The sequence below is a fragment of the Oryctolagus cuniculus genome, chromosome 4, assembly GCF_051225735.1.
Source record: "Oryctolagus cuniculus isolate XC-2025 breed Fujian yellow rabbit chromosome 4, ASM5122573v1, whole genome shotgun sequence".
In the NCBI taxonomy this organism is placed as follows: Eukaryota; Metazoa; Chordata; class Mammalia; order Lagomorpha; family Leporidae; genus Oryctolagus; species Oryctolagus cuniculus.
This window is the reverse complement of record NC_142870.1, coordinates 32,224,874-32,242,038: the sequence shown is the minus strand read 5'-3', so window position 1 is coordinate 32,242,038 and position 17,165 is coordinate 32,224,874. Positions and strand designations below refer to the sequence as shown.

At 40.3% G+C, this 17,165-nt stretch overlaps 1 protein-coding gene across 27 annotated transcripts in view; it reads right to left on the bottom strand.

Moving 5' to 3' along the window:
- Window positions 1-15,854, bottom strand: part of LOC100347331 (RNA-binding motif protein, X-linked 2) — a 210,685-nt gene extending 194,831 nt beyond the window's left edge. For 3 of the 27 annotated variants that reach the window (XR_016232352.1, XR_016232361.1, XR_016232363.1), the window contains exon 1: window positions 1,364-1,571. The gene's annotated coding sequence lies outside the window, so the exon portion shown is untranslated. Of the gene's footprint in view, window positions 1-1,363; window positions 1,610-14,400; window positions 14,515-14,629 lie in introns of those variants that run through there. The other 24 variants (XR_016232354.1, XR_016232357.1, XR_016232356.1 and 21 more) reach the window with 20 other exon arrangements.
- Window positions 15,855-17,165: the final 1,311 nt, after the last annotated feature.

Here is a 17,165-nt window from a genome sequence, read left to right as displayed (position 1 = left end):
GTTATGTTTTTGCAATCTGCCATGATACCTCGGCTCCATCCTTCTGTCTTCTTTTCTTTCAAGTAGATTCCAAGATTTTGAATAAACACACTTTATGGGGATGGTTATACATGGATCTACGCAAATCAGTGAAAATAACATTTCAACCTATAGTCCTAATTTTCTAATCATTTGGGGGCTGGGTTAAAAGCTGTGACCAATTTTACTAATGCATGAAAAGCTAACTGACTTGTCTGTGATCACATCAATCACCCGCTCTGCCAAGACAGGAAACCTGAGAGTTTGGCTACCAAAGCATTTATTTATTTAGTCTACCTAGGGGGAGTGAGCCACAGTAGTTTGTATTAAGATTCTTCTTAAACAAACTGTCTTAGACTTTTGGGGATTCTATAACAAAATGCCCTAACCTGTCTAGCTTATAAACACTGGAAATTTATTTCTCAGAGTTCTGGAGGCTCAGAAATCTAAAACCAAGGTGCTGACCGATCTGGTGTCTGGTGAAAATCCACTTTCTTACACACAGAAGCGCCTTCATGCCGTGTTCTCACATGGCAGAAAGGACAAGGACTCTCTGGCAGCTTTTAGAAAGGCGCAGATCTCATTCCTGAGGCCTTTGTCTCCATGACCTGGTCACCTGCTGACACTTCACCTTCTAATATTATCAATTATGGTATGAGGATCGCAGCATATGAATCTGCAGTGTCACAGGGGGCATATATTTTCAGGTCACAACACAAAACATTAGAATTTTATACTCAATTTCATAAAAGTTTTAAGATACCATAAAATTAGAAATATCTTTCTGATTAAAATATTAATCTTCTATCACCCTATAGATTGGCACAATAAGAAGGAACTGCAGGCCTGTCCTGTGATTTTGATAACCCATGTCCAAAGACCATGTATCACAGTTTGAGAAACATGACCTTAAGACAGACTTTTCTGTACTATCTGCATGATTCCAACAAAGTTTCATGTTCTCTAAGTTAAAACAAAATCCTAAAGTAACTCTGTGTCATGCATATTGCACTAGGAATTACTGACTTTTAAGTTAACTGGAATTTCAAAATCATTGAAGATATATTTCTTGCTTTCTCTGTCAGGACCTAATTCTTGTTTGAAGAATTACTTGAGGTCAGTTTCAATTTCTTTTGCAATTTCACTTGGATAACACACAATGTCACCATTTTACCTCCTAAGTCATGATCTGGTGAGTTTTTCTGTCCTACCATTGAAAGTATCAGGCCACATTTATAAGATGGACCCAAAAAGAAATTTAGAAAAGAGGTAAAACTCAGTGCACATAAGAAAGGAAAGAAGATAACCTGGAGGTATGTCCCCAAGTGGAATGAAATGTGCTTACCACTTCTGGAGGCCTCTCAGAAGCACCACATTTCTTGGAATACACAGCTTGCAGCTAAAACATCAGACCACATGGCCATTCCCTTCCTTTTGTATTACTACTCAACGCATGATTGTAGAAAGCCCCTCCCAAATGGAGATTCAGGGCGAAACCAGGCTTCTGTAACTCCCCTTTAAATCATCAAGCCAAAATGGGATTCTTTGCTCTTAATTTACTCATAATGTGTATCTGGTGAGGAGCCCATCATTGAAATCCTCCCTGAGACGTTTTCCAAGGTGAATTCAGACTGGGAAAGGGGGCAAAGGCGACAGAAGCAAACCCTAGCAACAGAAAGAACAGTGGGAGGAAGGGAAGTGGGAGAAATAACCAGAGAAGGTTAGACTAACAGAACCAATGTAAATTCAACAAACCCTGCGTTTCCCCTTTCTTCTTTATTTGTAAAACTAGAGAGTAAAATATGTCTTCAGTTTAGTTCTTAATTGAAGGGGGAAGAGAAGTAAAGTAAGAGAAGCCCCCTGCTGGCCACTCTAATTTCTGCCCTATTTACTACTTAACAAATTAAAAGATAGATAAAAAAAAATCCCCTTACTTTATCTACTTTTAAGCTGTTATTTAATGATCTGTCATTAATTGTGATTTATTACAATTATCTTTCATCAAAATAAATTCACTATAAAAATATGTTCCTAGAGGCAATTCCATGGCTTCTCTCTTTTTGATAAGAAAACCAATCTTTTAAATATGTGTTTTACTTTAAAGTTGCATTTTAAATTATATCACCTGCAGATTTTTTATTTGTCCCTTCATCTGAGCCTTCCAAATTTGAATATCTCAAACCCACAGAAATCTGTAAAGTAAAACAATAAGTAAATAAAATAAAACTCTTAAGTTTAATTCAGAGTAATTTATAACTGTTTTTTGTCTTCTTCTAGAAAGCTAACAGTACTGCGCATAGCAAAAATCCCGAGGCTGTATTTGTTTCATGCTGTAACTTGAACCTGTGATGAAACCATTTCCTAGACTTACTCTTTATAAAACAGAATTCCTTAGGGCAGCCTGACCTAAGTTGTACAGTATTGTAAATAATGATTGACTATTTCTCTCTTTATATATAAGAAATATTTACTATATTGCATTACACACCGTGATCGCCTTATTTATGTCAGATAGAGAAACATTAGCGCCTACCAAAGCCTTTATAAAGCCCACCCAGCAGTAGAGATTGACATCATTTACATTTAGTCACATTTTCAAAAGGAAGTCTGATTAGTGAAACAGAAGTGTTCTCGTGGAGAGCATGTGCCCTGTGATAATGACAGATACATCAGAACAAACTACATATAACAACCTTCGTTTTGCTGCAGGATCTGCTGAGAGAAACATTTGGGTGCGTGTGGGAAGTGGAGGGAGACTGACAACTTGTTTGGTATTGACTCGGCCTTTGTCCAGGCTCTCCTCCGTGACTGACCCCGTTCCTCATCCGCGCTGTCACTGACTTCAAGAAAGTGCATGGTTCAGCCATTTGAAATGTTCTCTGCAAGCCCAGGGATGCGTGTGCTATGCATAGCTCTGTTCATGAGTCAATGTTAAGGGCATCGCTCGTCTACCTTGACCTCTCAGAGTTAGTAAGCATAAAGGTTGCCAAGACACACTCAACTTCCCCGGAGACAGAGTCCAGTCAACAACTTTAGGACAATCCTTCTGGACTAAGCTTGGCTAATGCCTTCAAGTCGGTCATGAGACAGTCAGGGGATTGGAAATGTCTCACTTGACAAGGTTTCCAGACTGATAACAAGAGGGTAAGCAACCGTGTCATCGAGGAGGCTCCGAAGTCCAGGGTCCATTGAGGGGTCAGCTACAGCAGTTCCCCTTTCTACGTGCAGGAGTCTCCTAGCACCTGAAGCCCAGTAGGGGGCAGCTTCCCAAAGCTAAACCTAAAAAGACCGGAGCCGGCACAGTCAAAAGGCAAACGAAAGGGCAAGGTTGCCTAAGAGTCATGAGGCAGTTGGAAAAGTCCCTGCATCTGCACAGGCTGTTACACAGAGCCTCCCAGACGTGTGCAGAGCACTTACAGAAGGGTGTGGAGGTCACGGCAGAATCTGCATTAAATCAGGGAGGATTTGTTTGGATCTCCAGTTTAGATGCAGAATGATAACCGCTCTGAGATTTCTGTTGCTTTGTTCATGTGTTTCAGAAAATAACAGTTCTCTTTCTGTCCTGACCACATACGAATCTTTGAAGTGTTCCACGGTCATCGAAACTTCCTCATTGCAGAGCTGTTCCTACCGGGAACAGCACTGAACCCAGTCTGAGGACTGTTTTCTTCTCCCTGGCCGGGTGTAACTTCCCTGTGCATGAGTAACAGCGTGGCCTTCACAGATAGGACTTCACTGGCCTTAAAAGGAAAAATGCCTGCATGCCCAGAGCTGCACCAGCCCGGCACAGCAACCTCTGAGAAGCCCTAAGTTGCATCTTTAACTCTTCCTGTTTATTTCCCCTAGGAGAGAGATTTATCGAAGAAAATCAGACCTCCTTTCTAAGTAGTTTTCACGATTCAAGTTACTCAGCTATGCTGAATCAAACAACCTTACAGTTATGCACAATTTTAATTTGTTTAATCAAAATATTTATTAAAACATAATAAAACATATTCTATTTTGGGATCTATATACTGCACATTCTCAGTTATTTAAATATAGGAGGCATGCTTGGCAGCAAAAATCTTAAGCATTTCACAGGTGTTCATTGCTCAGGAAAAGTTTGGTGGGGAAAAGATGAATTTTCAGACAGCAGTTTTATACTTCATCGTAGAAATATTAAATGAAATGGTCTTATAGGCTTGGAAGGAAAAACAAATCTAGCAGAGTAAAAACTGCAGATGCCTATCTCATCTCAGACCTCCATCTTAGGAGAACCTTGCCTGCTTCAGGAATTGTGTGACATTAAGAATTGTGGGAGATGGTAAAAATCAAGGAGAATAGCTACATTTACACGTAGATGTGCATACAAGGCCATATCTAAATATATCAATTCTAATCAACTACACTGGCATTAATGTGTTGAAGTAACTTAGGCATTCATATTAATAGGAAAAACATCCTGATCTAGTAGAACTTCAATGCTATTCAAATACATGTTTTGAGTAATCAGGCCATTTCCTCTAACACACTTCCATAGCTTGACATCCTTACTGGTTCAAGACCTTTTCCTGTTTTTACTGATGACCACCCATTGATTCCCAGTGCCATGCTTTCACTCTTTTATCACCCTCTGCTATTTTCCTCAGCCTTTCACAGCTAAGTGTCTTCATTTCACTACTTCACACTCACTAATCAACTGCTGTGAACTTGGCGGTTACCTTGGTATCAGATCTCTGAAAAGTCCGCAATGATCTACCAGGGCAAAATAAAAAGTTTTTTTTCTCTATGTTCATCTTTGTATAATATTCATGTGGCTATGAGTTGAATTTAATCCTTTACCAAAAAAAAAACAAACAAATGTGTTGAAGTCCTAACACTCACTACCATTGAATGCTGCATTATTTGAAAATGGAGTTCTTGTAGATAAAATTAGTAATAAGATCAGGGCACACTGGAATAGGGCTTGCCTACGGGCATCCTTATAAGAAGATGAGCATCTAGGGGCCGGTGCTGTGGTATGGTGGGTAAAGCCTCCACCTGCGGCGTCAGCATCCCATATGAGTGCCGGTTTAAGTTCCGGCTGCTCCACTACCCATCCAGCTCCTTGATAATTCCCCTGAGAAAGCCGTGGAAGATGGCCCATATACTTGGGCCCCACACCCATGTGGGTGACCTGAAAGAAGCTCCTGGCTCCTGGCTTCAGATTGGCCAACATTGCAGCCATGTGGGGAGTGACCCAGCAGATAGAAGATCTCTCTCTGACTCTGGCACTTTCTCTCTCTCTCTATCTCTCTGTGTGTGTGTGTGTGTGTGTGTGTGTGTAAGCCTTTTTTCACATAAATAACTCTTTGGGGGAACAAGAAGATGTGCATCTGAACACAAATACACAGGGAGAATACACTGTAACAACAGTCAGAGACTGGAATTATGCAGCTGCAGCCAAGGAGCCCCAAGGCTAGGAAGAGCAAGCAAGGATTGACTGCCTCACAGATCGAAGAGGGAGGCCGCCCTGCCGACACCCTGATTTTGGATTTCTGGAGTTTCAGAACTGTGAGACAACGCGTTTCTGTTGTTTTAAGGCTCCCAGTTTATGGTACTTTGTTATGGGACCCCTGGCAAATGAACACAGTTACTATTCACCAACTCTTTAGTCTACACTTATCCCAGTTTCTTTCAATGCTCTTGAGCACAGGGTTTCCAGCACCAGCTGTTCCTGGGAACCCTGCCGCACACCTCATAGGATTCTTCATTGTCCCTCATGTGCCGAGGTTCTTTAAAAACCTCAAACAATTGCGCAGTTTCAGCTATCGCAGATACTTAGGGTGTCTAAGTTCATAATGACCATATGGACCTCTTGCAAACTCCTTGGCTCAAACCCTTGCCCATCTTCTATGGAGGAACAAAAACCTCAATAATACTCAGAAGCCTAATTCAGGTTTCAGAGTTACCAGTTGTGCTGTCATCCATAGCCTAATGTCTCCCGAGGGGCGTTGCCATGAGGTGTGTCACCTCTTCTAGTTTTATAATATAAAAAAATGCAAGAAATAAATCTTTCTGAATCTGTGTCCTAAACGTAATTTGAAGAAGTCTTGAAAACTTTTCGAATGCATGGGTATATTTTCCCTTTCTCCCATTGCTCAGGTTGCCCAGCAGTGGAGGCTGGCATCGTCAAAGTCCAAGGGTTGTTTCCACGTGGGTCTCTACGTGGAAATAAGCCTTCTCCACTCCATCTTTGGCTCCAGGTGAAGGGAGGGAAACCAGCTGGACAAAGATCAGAGTTAGGTAAGGAGACAAACGTGACACATGGAGTGTCTGCCCTTTACACAGTAGGAAGGATCCACTTCTGCTTACTAACCTCAGACCTTCCTTTCACAGCTTTAAGATAAATTTTATCCTGCTTTGGAACAACTTTAACATAATAAAGTTCTGAATTATCGGGGGGAATAGTCTTCTTGTGTATATTTACTTATAATTTTTTTCATGCTAGAGTCTTCATTTGACTCCACTCATGGCTAGAATGCAGGCGTGGCATTACCCATCTGTTTGCCATTCAAAAAACAGGTCAGAATGAAAATGATTAGCTTTTTCTGCTCTATTGTTTTAAAAATGGTAAACAAAGTCAGACACTGTAAATTACATTTAACATTATTTCAATATAGTTTATAACTGTGACATAACACCAAATGCTGACTAGTATGAAAATTACTACATGAATACTTAAGAAATCATAGCAAGACATAAATTTATTTTTAAAGCAATTTTAACATTGATAAATAGAATTCTATCAATGATAGCAGAAAGCTCTTTGATAAATGCCAAAAAATAACTGGAGAAAATACCATGACAAAGTAAGATTAATATTTTTAAATAATTCAACATCCTTACCTAATGAAGCTTACAGAAAATAGGAAATAGGAGTCTTACGTAACATGATGAAGACTATTTACCTTATATCAATAACCAGAATGATGATTAAGTGTCAAAATGTCAAAATGATGATTAAGTGTTAAAATGTTTCAGATAGTAAAATTAAAGTGAGGAGCAAGATAAACATTCTTGCCTGCATCATTTGTTTTTGGTATTTTGAAAGTTTTTGCCAATTTAATAAGACAAGAAAAGATAATAAAACTTGGAAAATAGAGCCGGCGCCGTGGCTCAATAGGCTAATCCTCCACCTTGCGGCGCCGGCAAACCGGGTTCTAGTCCCGGTTGGGGCGCCGGATTCTGTCCCGGTTGCCCCTCTTCCAGGCCAGCTCTCTGCTATGGCCAGGGAGTGCAGTGGAGGATGGCCCAGGTGCTTGGGCCCTGCACCCCATGGGAGACCAGGAAAAGCACCTGGCTCCTGGCTCCTGCCAGGATCAGCGCGGTGCGCCGGCTGCAGCGGCGGCCATTGGAGGGTGAACCAGCGGCAAAGGAAGACCTCTCTCTCTCTGTCTCTCTCTCTCACTGTCCACTCTGCCTGTCAAAAAAAAAAAAAAAAAAAAAAAAAAAAAAAAAAAAAAAAACTTGGAAAATAAGAGATAATTTAACATTTAATACACATGATAAATGAGTATGCTTTGGAAAACCTTAAGAGATACAACTTAGAAATTTTGACAGTAATGCAAGAGTTAAATAGTTCCCTGATTATTACATGAGCAAGTAAAACATCAATAAATTTCATATTCACTAGCAATCATAACTTATCAACAATGTAGAAAATAGTCCATTTATAATATGAATGTTAGACATGCACAGACCAAACATAAACTTGGGAAACCACACATGTAAAATCTGTACAAAAATAATCAGGAAATTTTGAAGAAAAACACAGAAAAAACTACACATAAATAAAAGCATATCATATTTTAACATGGGAAGCCACAACTTTGCACACATATGGTCTCCTCAAACTATTTTATAAATTAAATAGAAGTTCAGTTTTAAAAAGAAATCTTTAATAAGTTATTTTAATTTGATGGACTGATTTTTTAAATTATTCTGGTGAAACCATCAAAATTAGAGTGTACTTCAAAACGTTTGTATAAAATGGAATTAAAGACTATGTTTACTTTGTTATAAAAAGCCATGCATTATTTTTTCATACTATGAATTTTTCATGAACTTTTTGAAGACCCCCTCATATTTTTAGTAGAAAAAGGAATATTGTTCATATTACCAGTTACATTTAAAAGATACAGCTAAATAAAGGAGACAGGGAAACAAGATTAGCAACAGACTCAGATATTTTATAGTTATAGTAAATGATATAGTTGGAATCACAAATTGTTGGGGAAATGTGTTGTTTAGTAAATTGTGCTAGGAATAATGGTTACGGATTTGGGGATTAAGCATACAGTAAAATAAAGTCCTGCTGAATTAAATAGATTTTTAAAAATGAAAATATCAGAATATATAGATAATGATTTTTGTGATATTATTGGTTGGAGCTGTTTCTAAGTATTAATCTAAAGTAAGAAACTACAAAACAGTAAAGTCATTCCTCAGTGCCCATGGGAAGTGGGTTTCAGGACCCTGAGAATAACAAAACCTGTGGAAGTCTAAGCCATGTCTATAAACTGCCATAGTAATTCTATATAACTTTCCAACATTCTCCCTTATGCTCTAAATCGTCTCCTGGTTACTTACAACACCTAATACAGCATACAGGGTTATTACGTTGTATTGTTTAGAGAATAAGGACAAGGAAAAAAACGTCTGTAGATGCTTTATACAGATGTGACTTGTCTTCTCCTGAATATTTTTAATCCATGTTTGGTTGAATCCACAGATGCAAAACACAGATACAGAGGGCCAAGCATCTTTCACAGTATGGTTTACAGTTTCCTTTAGGGATACACATGTGGGGTACACATGAATGCAACTGCCAGGGCCACACCAGAGGATCACCGCATAATATACCCTAGTTCTGGGACCCAAGCACACGTGATTCAGAGAGCACACAGTTCTACTGGACATCCAGTTAGCAACAGGAATCAAGTGTCTAAAAATTATTAATACTTTTTGACCCAGTACGTTTACTCTTCGGGAATTATCCTAACAAAATAATCAGAACTGTCCCAAAGATTTATGTAGACCGAATAAATAAACACAGAAACTCGTCCATTATCTGTGTTCAATAATGGAATACAAAAATGGCAAAATTATTTGAGTTATTTAATAATTTTAATACATTATTTCATAAGTTAAATCAGTTTAAATACAAGTTATTTAATAATTTGGAAGACACAAATTATATAACTTAGAGTGGAAAAGAACAAGACAAAGAACATTCCTCAAATATATAATTCTAACTTTGTAAAAAATATATATTTATATTTACTCTTTAAATATATATTCTTTTTTAATGTACTGAGAAATAAAATTCTCAGAGAATTTTTAGAATGTAGTTGTCCCTCCATAGCTGCAGATTTTATGTCTAGATTCAACCAACCACACATTGAAAATATGAAACAAATGTATCTGCACTGTGAACATGTGCAGACTTTTTTCTTTGTCATTATATAGCATAATAAGTACTTACAAAGCACTGAAACTGCGAGGTATTATAAGTAAACTAAAGAAGATACAGTGAGGGGCCGGCACAGAGGCTCAATAGGCTAATCCTCCACCTGAGGCGCCGGCACATCGGGTTCTAGTCCCAGTCGGGGCGCTGGATTCTGTCCCGGTTGCCCCTCTTCCAGGCCAGCTCTCTGCTGTGGCCTGGGAAGGCAGTGGAGGATGGCCCAAGTGCTTGGGCCCTGCACCCACATGGGAGACCAGGAGAAGCACCTGGCTCCTGGCTTCGGATCGGCATGGTGTGCCGGCCATAGCGGCCATTTGGGAGGTGAACCAACAGAAGGAAGACCTTTCTCTCTGTCTCTCTCTCTCTCTCACTGTCTAACTCTATTTGTCAAATAAAAAAAAAAAAAAGATACAGTGAGTAGGAGAGAATTTTGGGGGTTATATGCAAGTATTACACCATTTTATAAAGGGTCTTGAGCATCCACAAATTCTGATATCCATGGAGGGTTCTGGAACCCATAGCCTGCAGATACTGAGGGATGATGTTTTACGATGGTTTCAGTTTTCTTTGTTCTTTCCTCTTTCAAGTTGGTTAAAATTATGAAAAAAAAAAATAGTTAACATATTTCCTCAAGCAATACTGGAATGCCATAAATATTTCTGAAACTCTCGTTTGGAAATATATTTCTGTAACATGCATAAAGCTAGCCTGTTTTTCAAAATGAGTTCCTTTTCTTCAGTCAAAAACTCTTGTTTGCTAGTGCTGTTGACTTAATTGTGCTTCCTACAATTTCCTACATTGAAGCGCCAATCCCCAATTATCAATTTAGAAATAGGGCTCCACAGAAATAATCAAGGTTAAATGATACCATCAGGAAGCAGCTCCTGTCCGAAAGGGTTGGTGTCCTTAGAATAAACAAGAGGACGCGTGAGCACACACTGGGAAGGCCGCTGCCTACAATCCAACAGTAGAGTCAGAAGGTCACCTGCTTTGCCAGCACCTTCATCATGGACTCTCCAGCCTCCATCCACCACTGGGAAAAGTAAACTTCTGTGGCTTAGGCCCCCTACTCTATGCTATGTTGCTATGTCACCCTGAGCTGTCTAAACTCAGACAGGTAGTTCTCTCCATCGCCTTCTGTGCTTTGAAACTAGCACGTCGATTTGCTCAAACACGCTCATCCACTTACTAAGTAGCAGGACAGCACTGCTGTGGATAAAGGAAAACACACTAAATAAGCAAATCAGAACCTTTCACGAGGAGCAGCATTACCGTGTGGATGTGTTCCATTTCCTTACTAAACAATCTGGTCATATTGCACATGAGAGGGAACTGAAAAATGGTCAAAGTTACTGCTTGCTTTTATAGTTTTTTTTTTTTAAATGAGTTCCTGTTTTACCAATGGTGAATTTTTGAATATCAATTATTAGATAAGAACCACTCCCAAATAAATATCGACCACCCTATATGTATACTTAAGTTCACATTGCACCAGATACAGTAATAGAGAAGGAACAAAGAATGAGGTTCAGGTCCAAGTGGCTTATAAAGTTATAAACACAAAGAAGAAATGGCTTAGTGTTTAAGATTTCCATTTTTTAAAAAGATTTATTTACTTGACAGGTAGACTGACAGAGAGAGAGAGAATATTCCATCTGCTGGTTCACTCCACAACTGGCCACAATGAGGGGTTGTTCCAGGCTGAAACCAGGAGCCCAGAATCCCATCCAGGACTCCCACATGGGTGACAGGGGCCCAAGCACTTGGGCCATCTTCAGCTGCTTTCTCAAGAGCGTTAGCAGGAAGCTGGATGGGAAGCAGAGCAGCTGTGGCTGGAACTGGTATAGGTGGAGACTTAACCCACTATGCCACAAGCCAGCCTCTAAGATTTCCATGTGTAACGCATTCTTGTTATTTTATAAAAAAGGATTTTTTTATTTGTAATGTATTATACTTGCATATTTCATATGAAAATAAATAAACTTCTCACTGGGCTGAGACTATTCCTTATATGCTCAGGGAGAAACACCAAAGCCATTTTAAAATCTGTATCCTTAAACTTTCATCTCACTATACAATTGTCTATACAATTACTTTTTTTCCTGAATTATTTATTGAAAATGAAGACTAGCCGGCGCCGCGGCTCAGTAGGCTAATCCTCCGCCTTGCGGCGCCAGCACACCGGGTTCTAGTCCCGGTCGGAGCACCGGATTCTGTCCCGGTTGCCCCTCTTCCAGGCCAGCTCTCTGCTGTGGCTAGGGAGTGCAGTGGAGGATGGCCCAAGTGCTTGGGCCCTGCACCCCATGGGAGACCAGGAAAAGCACCTGGCTCCTGGCTCCTGGCTCCTGCCATCGGATCAGCGCGGTGCACTGGCTGCAGCCGCGCCGGCCGCGCCGGCCATTGGAAGGTGAACCAACGGCAAAAGGAAGACCTTTCTCTCTGTCTCTCTCTCTCTCACTGTCCACTCTGCCTGTCAAAAAAAAAAAAAAAAAAAAAAAAAAATGAAGACTAGATCCAATGCTAGTGGCTAGCCTATCTGCACAGATCTACATGAAGGGTATATGAGCATGCATTCTACTATGTGTGCTTACAATTTTCTGTAGATTCAAAAGTTTTCCCAAAGCAAAATTGATGGAAAAGACATACAAGAGCATTTCCAATTACATTCATTCTGCTTCAACCATTTGTGTTTCCAAATCCCTTTTAAACACTCTAAAATACTAGCATATTTGCAAAGCAGTGGTATACTCGCAGGACCATATTGCGGTCTTTCTATTCTTTGAATAGATTCATGGCTTTAAAAAAAAAAAAAGATGTCACACATAACCTTACCTCTGGTGACACTAAAATGGGAAAAGAATTCTTGGCAAGGCTCGAAAACTCATGCGTATAATTTCTAAATCAGTGCTGCCACGCATGGCCCAGCAAACGAGGTGGCATCTTGATTCCTCCCCAGGAACCTATCCTTCTTGTCAGGAACCAGAATCTCAGCTTCTGCGCTCCCTGTCTGGGAAGCAGGGTCTTCTCTGACCTGGTCTTTCTCCCCTGACAAGGAGACAGATTTTAGCTTGCCCAAGAAAAGATAACCCCTGCTGCTCCTTGCTTGGAAGGAAAATCACATTCTCCTTCCTGGGGGAGATTGAAAGAAGAGTTGAGCACAAAGACTATGTATCAAGTCTCTTTTCAGCTGAACTCCTTTAGATTTTTATGCTCCGGTCAGCCTTGCCTTGAGTGATAGGGAAACAAGCTGAATTTCCCCTTTGTGCTCTGATGGCCACTTATTTTGACAACCATTTTTAGGTAACAAGAAATCAAGCCTGTGTTTCTGCATTTACTTGGGAAGAATATGGGCTGTTTGTAGGTAGGATTGTCACATATTTTTTAACTCCTGAATGGTGGAGTTTGGGGACTAGGAAAAACAATGAGAAGCAAGTTTCACTGGTGGGAAAAGCAGTAATGCAGCACCCCTACGTTGGATAGAACAAAGCTAATACTTGTACTTCTTATTTTTAAATGTCTTTGTGGTGTAGCCAAGTTCTTGGAATCCTGAAGAATCATTGGAGGCAAGAAAATTTTTTGAATGTTTCAGAGCCTCAAAACTTCTACACAAGATGAGTTAAATATCAGAGAGGTTCTTTTCAATTTATTCAAAAGGCAGACTTAGAGAGAGGGAGAGAGAGGTAGAGAGAAAGAGATCTTCCATCTGCTGGTTCCCTCCCCAGATGGTCGCAATGGCCAGCACTGGGTCAGGCGGAAATCAGGAGCCAAGTGTTTCCTCCAGGTCTCCCATGATGGGTACCACTGCTTTCCCAGGCCATTAGCTGGGAACTGGATCAGAAATGGAGCAGGCAGAACAGGAACTGGCACCTAGATGAGATGTCAGAATCACAGGTGGTGGCTTTACCCGCTGTGCCACAATGCCAGCCCACATAGGGTTCTCGTGCAAGAAGATGTGAGGGTACTTGTAAACCAGCTGTCCGCTGCATAGTCAGACTTTAAAGATGAAAATTAAGCAAGAAAACTTATTTTAGCTCCTTAAGTGAAGAAAGGAGGTGAAAAGAGAAAGGGACAGAGAGAGAGAGGGAGGGGAGGAGGGAGGGAGAGAGGGAGAGAGGGTGAGAGGGGAGGAGGGAGGGAGAGAGGATGGGAGGGAGGGAGGGGAGGAGGGAGGGAGAGAGGGAGAGAGGGTGGGAGGGAGGAGGAGAAGGAGGGAGAAATTAAGCAAAAGAAGGCAGCTTGCTCCTGGTTCACAAAACATTGTTTGAGTGTATTGAATACTTTACTTCAAGAATGGACGAGATGGTCGGTTACACCAATATAACTTTGTTCATAGTCTCAAGCATGAATATGTAAAATGTATATGCATATGGATTTATTTCCAAGTGAAATATAAAAGCGATCTATGCTGTCTCTTCATTTGCCTCTTTAAAAATGGAATACAGCATATCATATCTATTCATATTATTTTGACTTATTCAATCTTTACATATATAAATATTTTTCCTTCAGCAGAGATTGCACAGTGCTTTAATAATTAATCAATTTCACCACTAGATATGAACTATTCCTCTATGGGCCACAAACAGTTGAAGTTGATTTGTCTTCATCAAAGCAAACAAGTTGCTTAATGAAAGAAACATTATCAGAATACTTTCCACTAACTGAAGAAGGAGATAGGAATAAAAGAGAGTCACACAACACACACACACACACACACACGTCCATTCTCTCCTTCTCTCTCTCACTGCTTTCCCCAGTACTGTCGGCAGTGGTAGCCATACTGAGAAGGCACCTGGACTCTGTTGAGAGACACTGAACCTTGAAAGGAGAGGGGATTTAAAAGGTGCAAGCACCATATTACTGTTCAGTAACTTTGCAAATCATTTTATTACCTCAAGGCTTCATGGTTTCGTGGTGTCCTCTGCTGTCACATTCATGGTTTGTGGTCTCTCGCTATCACATCTTCTAGTTGTGTGCAGACTTCTCTCAGTCTCCCACATACTCATCTATAGAGGCATACATATTAAAAATGTGTGGGGGATTTCTTACCTAATGCTATTTCCATTCCAAACTGAAGATCCACTAACAGAGTGATTCTCTTCTCACGTTAGAATAAACTACCTGAAAGTGGGAGCTGAGCATCTAAGCGGCCTGTGTCTCACGTCAGAGTACATGGGGTCGATTCCTGACTCTGGCTCCGGCTCCTGAGTCCAGCTTGCAGCCAGTGCAGACCTGACGAAGCAGCAGTGGTGGCTCAAGTCATTGGGCTACTGCCACTAACACGAAGACCTGGACTGTGGGCACTCACATAGTGAAACAGCAGATAAAGAGTTTGCATTCTCTCTCCAACTCCCAAATTAATAAATATTTTTAAAAATACTCTTTATAGAACAATATGAAATAATGTGAGAAATCTACCAAAATTTAATAACAAAGGAACACATAAGGAGATGCAAAAGTAGGAAGCTCTCTTTTATCACTTCCCCATGTGAAAAACAGAAGTGGAGGGTATAACACTTGTGAAAAACTTTCAAAATATAATAGTTCCACTTTCAAGCTTAGTCTCCATAAATCACTTATGTAACCTCACTGTCAACTTACATGCCAAATAAATTAATAAATAATTTGATCCTACACACTAAATCCAAACATTCTGCCACAGATCCTAAGGTATTTTCTGAATAAAAACACTTTCCTCCCTTCAGGCCAAGCCCTGTGGGTGAATAGAGAACTCGCACAACTGGTTCTACTAGCAAACTACAAAACCTTCATGCCCTATTTACCACATTAGAAGAAAGCAACGTTCTCGTTTTTTTCTCATTCTTGTTTTAGCCTGAACACATGGCTTGTTCTGAAGCCCTGCCAGGTTCCGATCAGATGCTATTAGGCAGCGATGACCGTGGGTTGCTGCACACCGTCCCCCGTGGCTTCTCCTGTGAGGTGGCTAGTGAGGATCTGGTCTGCTTCCACGTGAATGTGTGTGTCTGAGTACCTCTGGAGGAGAGCAAGTCGCTGTTGCATCAGCAGATGCTAGCGATGCTTATCTCTACACTTCTCGGGATTCTAGCATGCAAGACCTTAGAGATGCCCTACTAAGATAGAGATCTAAGTGACATGTATTAAAGTGAAAAGACACCATTGGATTGGAAAAGACTTAAGAAGAAAACGAGGAGGTTACTCTCTGTAAAAAGGCACACAGGATGACTATTCTCCAGTTCTCATCTTAGAACCTTTAAGGCTTGTGTTCGATTTACTGTAATAAATAGTTCTGTTCAATATGGTGAAACAAGGTAAGAGGCAAGAATTTAGTTCATTATCTAGTAATATCCAGTGGATTCAGAATACTCAGTAAAGGCGTTATGTAGTTTATTTTTTAAGATAGAAGTGTGGAAGTGTTCTGGCTCTCTTTTTTTTGATGTTTTTATTCCTTGGAAGTGTGAAGGCCTCTATCATAGAGCTCTTATCTCCATACTGCTTCCTCCTTCCTTTATCTGCCCTACATTTATTCTTCCCCTGTTCCCCTAAGCTTCCTCTGCCCATCAAGTATTTGAGGGAGAGAAGGAGTAAGGACAAGGCTTACTAATTTTCAGAACCATCGCAAACCATATCTTGAATGCTCTTGAAATGTTTCATAGGAAGATCAAGTAGTCATTCATATTCATTAGCTAAGTTAATCTCCTGAAGTAAATATTCCCCAGAATGTAATGGGTCTCATGAAGTAGAAGATTATCTCTCACATAATAACCCAAGGCTAGAGATTCAGGTCAGTATGTAGGTTGCAGGGTAGGAAGGACAGAGGCTCTGCTCACTTGGTCATTCAGAAATGCAACCCAGAACAAAGGTTATGCTACCATCTTCACCCTGTGGCTGCTAAGGCCCCCTCCTAATCACAAATCCAGACCCCTGGAAGGAAGAAAGAGTTGGAAAAGCAAGCATGCAGGTTCTCAAGGCAAAGCTTGTGTGGTGTCCATTATCTTTACTTGCACTTCACTAGTGATAGCTTAGTCTCATGATCACAGCTGGCTGCAGAGGGAGCAGCAAAATATAGTCTATTGCTGGGCAGGTTCGTCCTAGTTACGTTCTATCTCATTGTGGAAGAAGTAGGCCACATAGTTTGGTGGACAACTTGCAAACTCCACCTCACCTCTAGGTTCCTTTATGATCTTAAAAATAATGCACTACTCACCTCAAGTAGATGAAGGTAAGATAGGACTAAGAACCTGTTCTGGGTCCTTTGCAGGACAAACTATCCCTGTGACTTGTATTAGTCATCTGTAATAGGAAGGCATTGCAATTGCTGGATTAATTGTTAAAATTCTCCTATTACTTACCAACTTTGCAGAAGTATCATGAGAATAAAACAAGAAAATTTGGAAATTTTGAGAAAGCTAAAATTCATCAATCTACAGTGTTAGAAATTAAATAACTTTTCACTTTTTGAATCTAACAAGAAATTGGTTGGAGACTATAAAGTCAGTGTGAACATCTCCTTAATCAAGTAAAAGATAATGATCAATAAGTACACTGAGATAGCAACCACTCCTCAAATAGAGGCCCAATAGAGCATACATAAATTAGAATAGAATATTTGTCATAGTTAGGCTGACACACCTTTGTTGACAATGGGTCACACAAATCAAGAAGAGTTAGCAACATA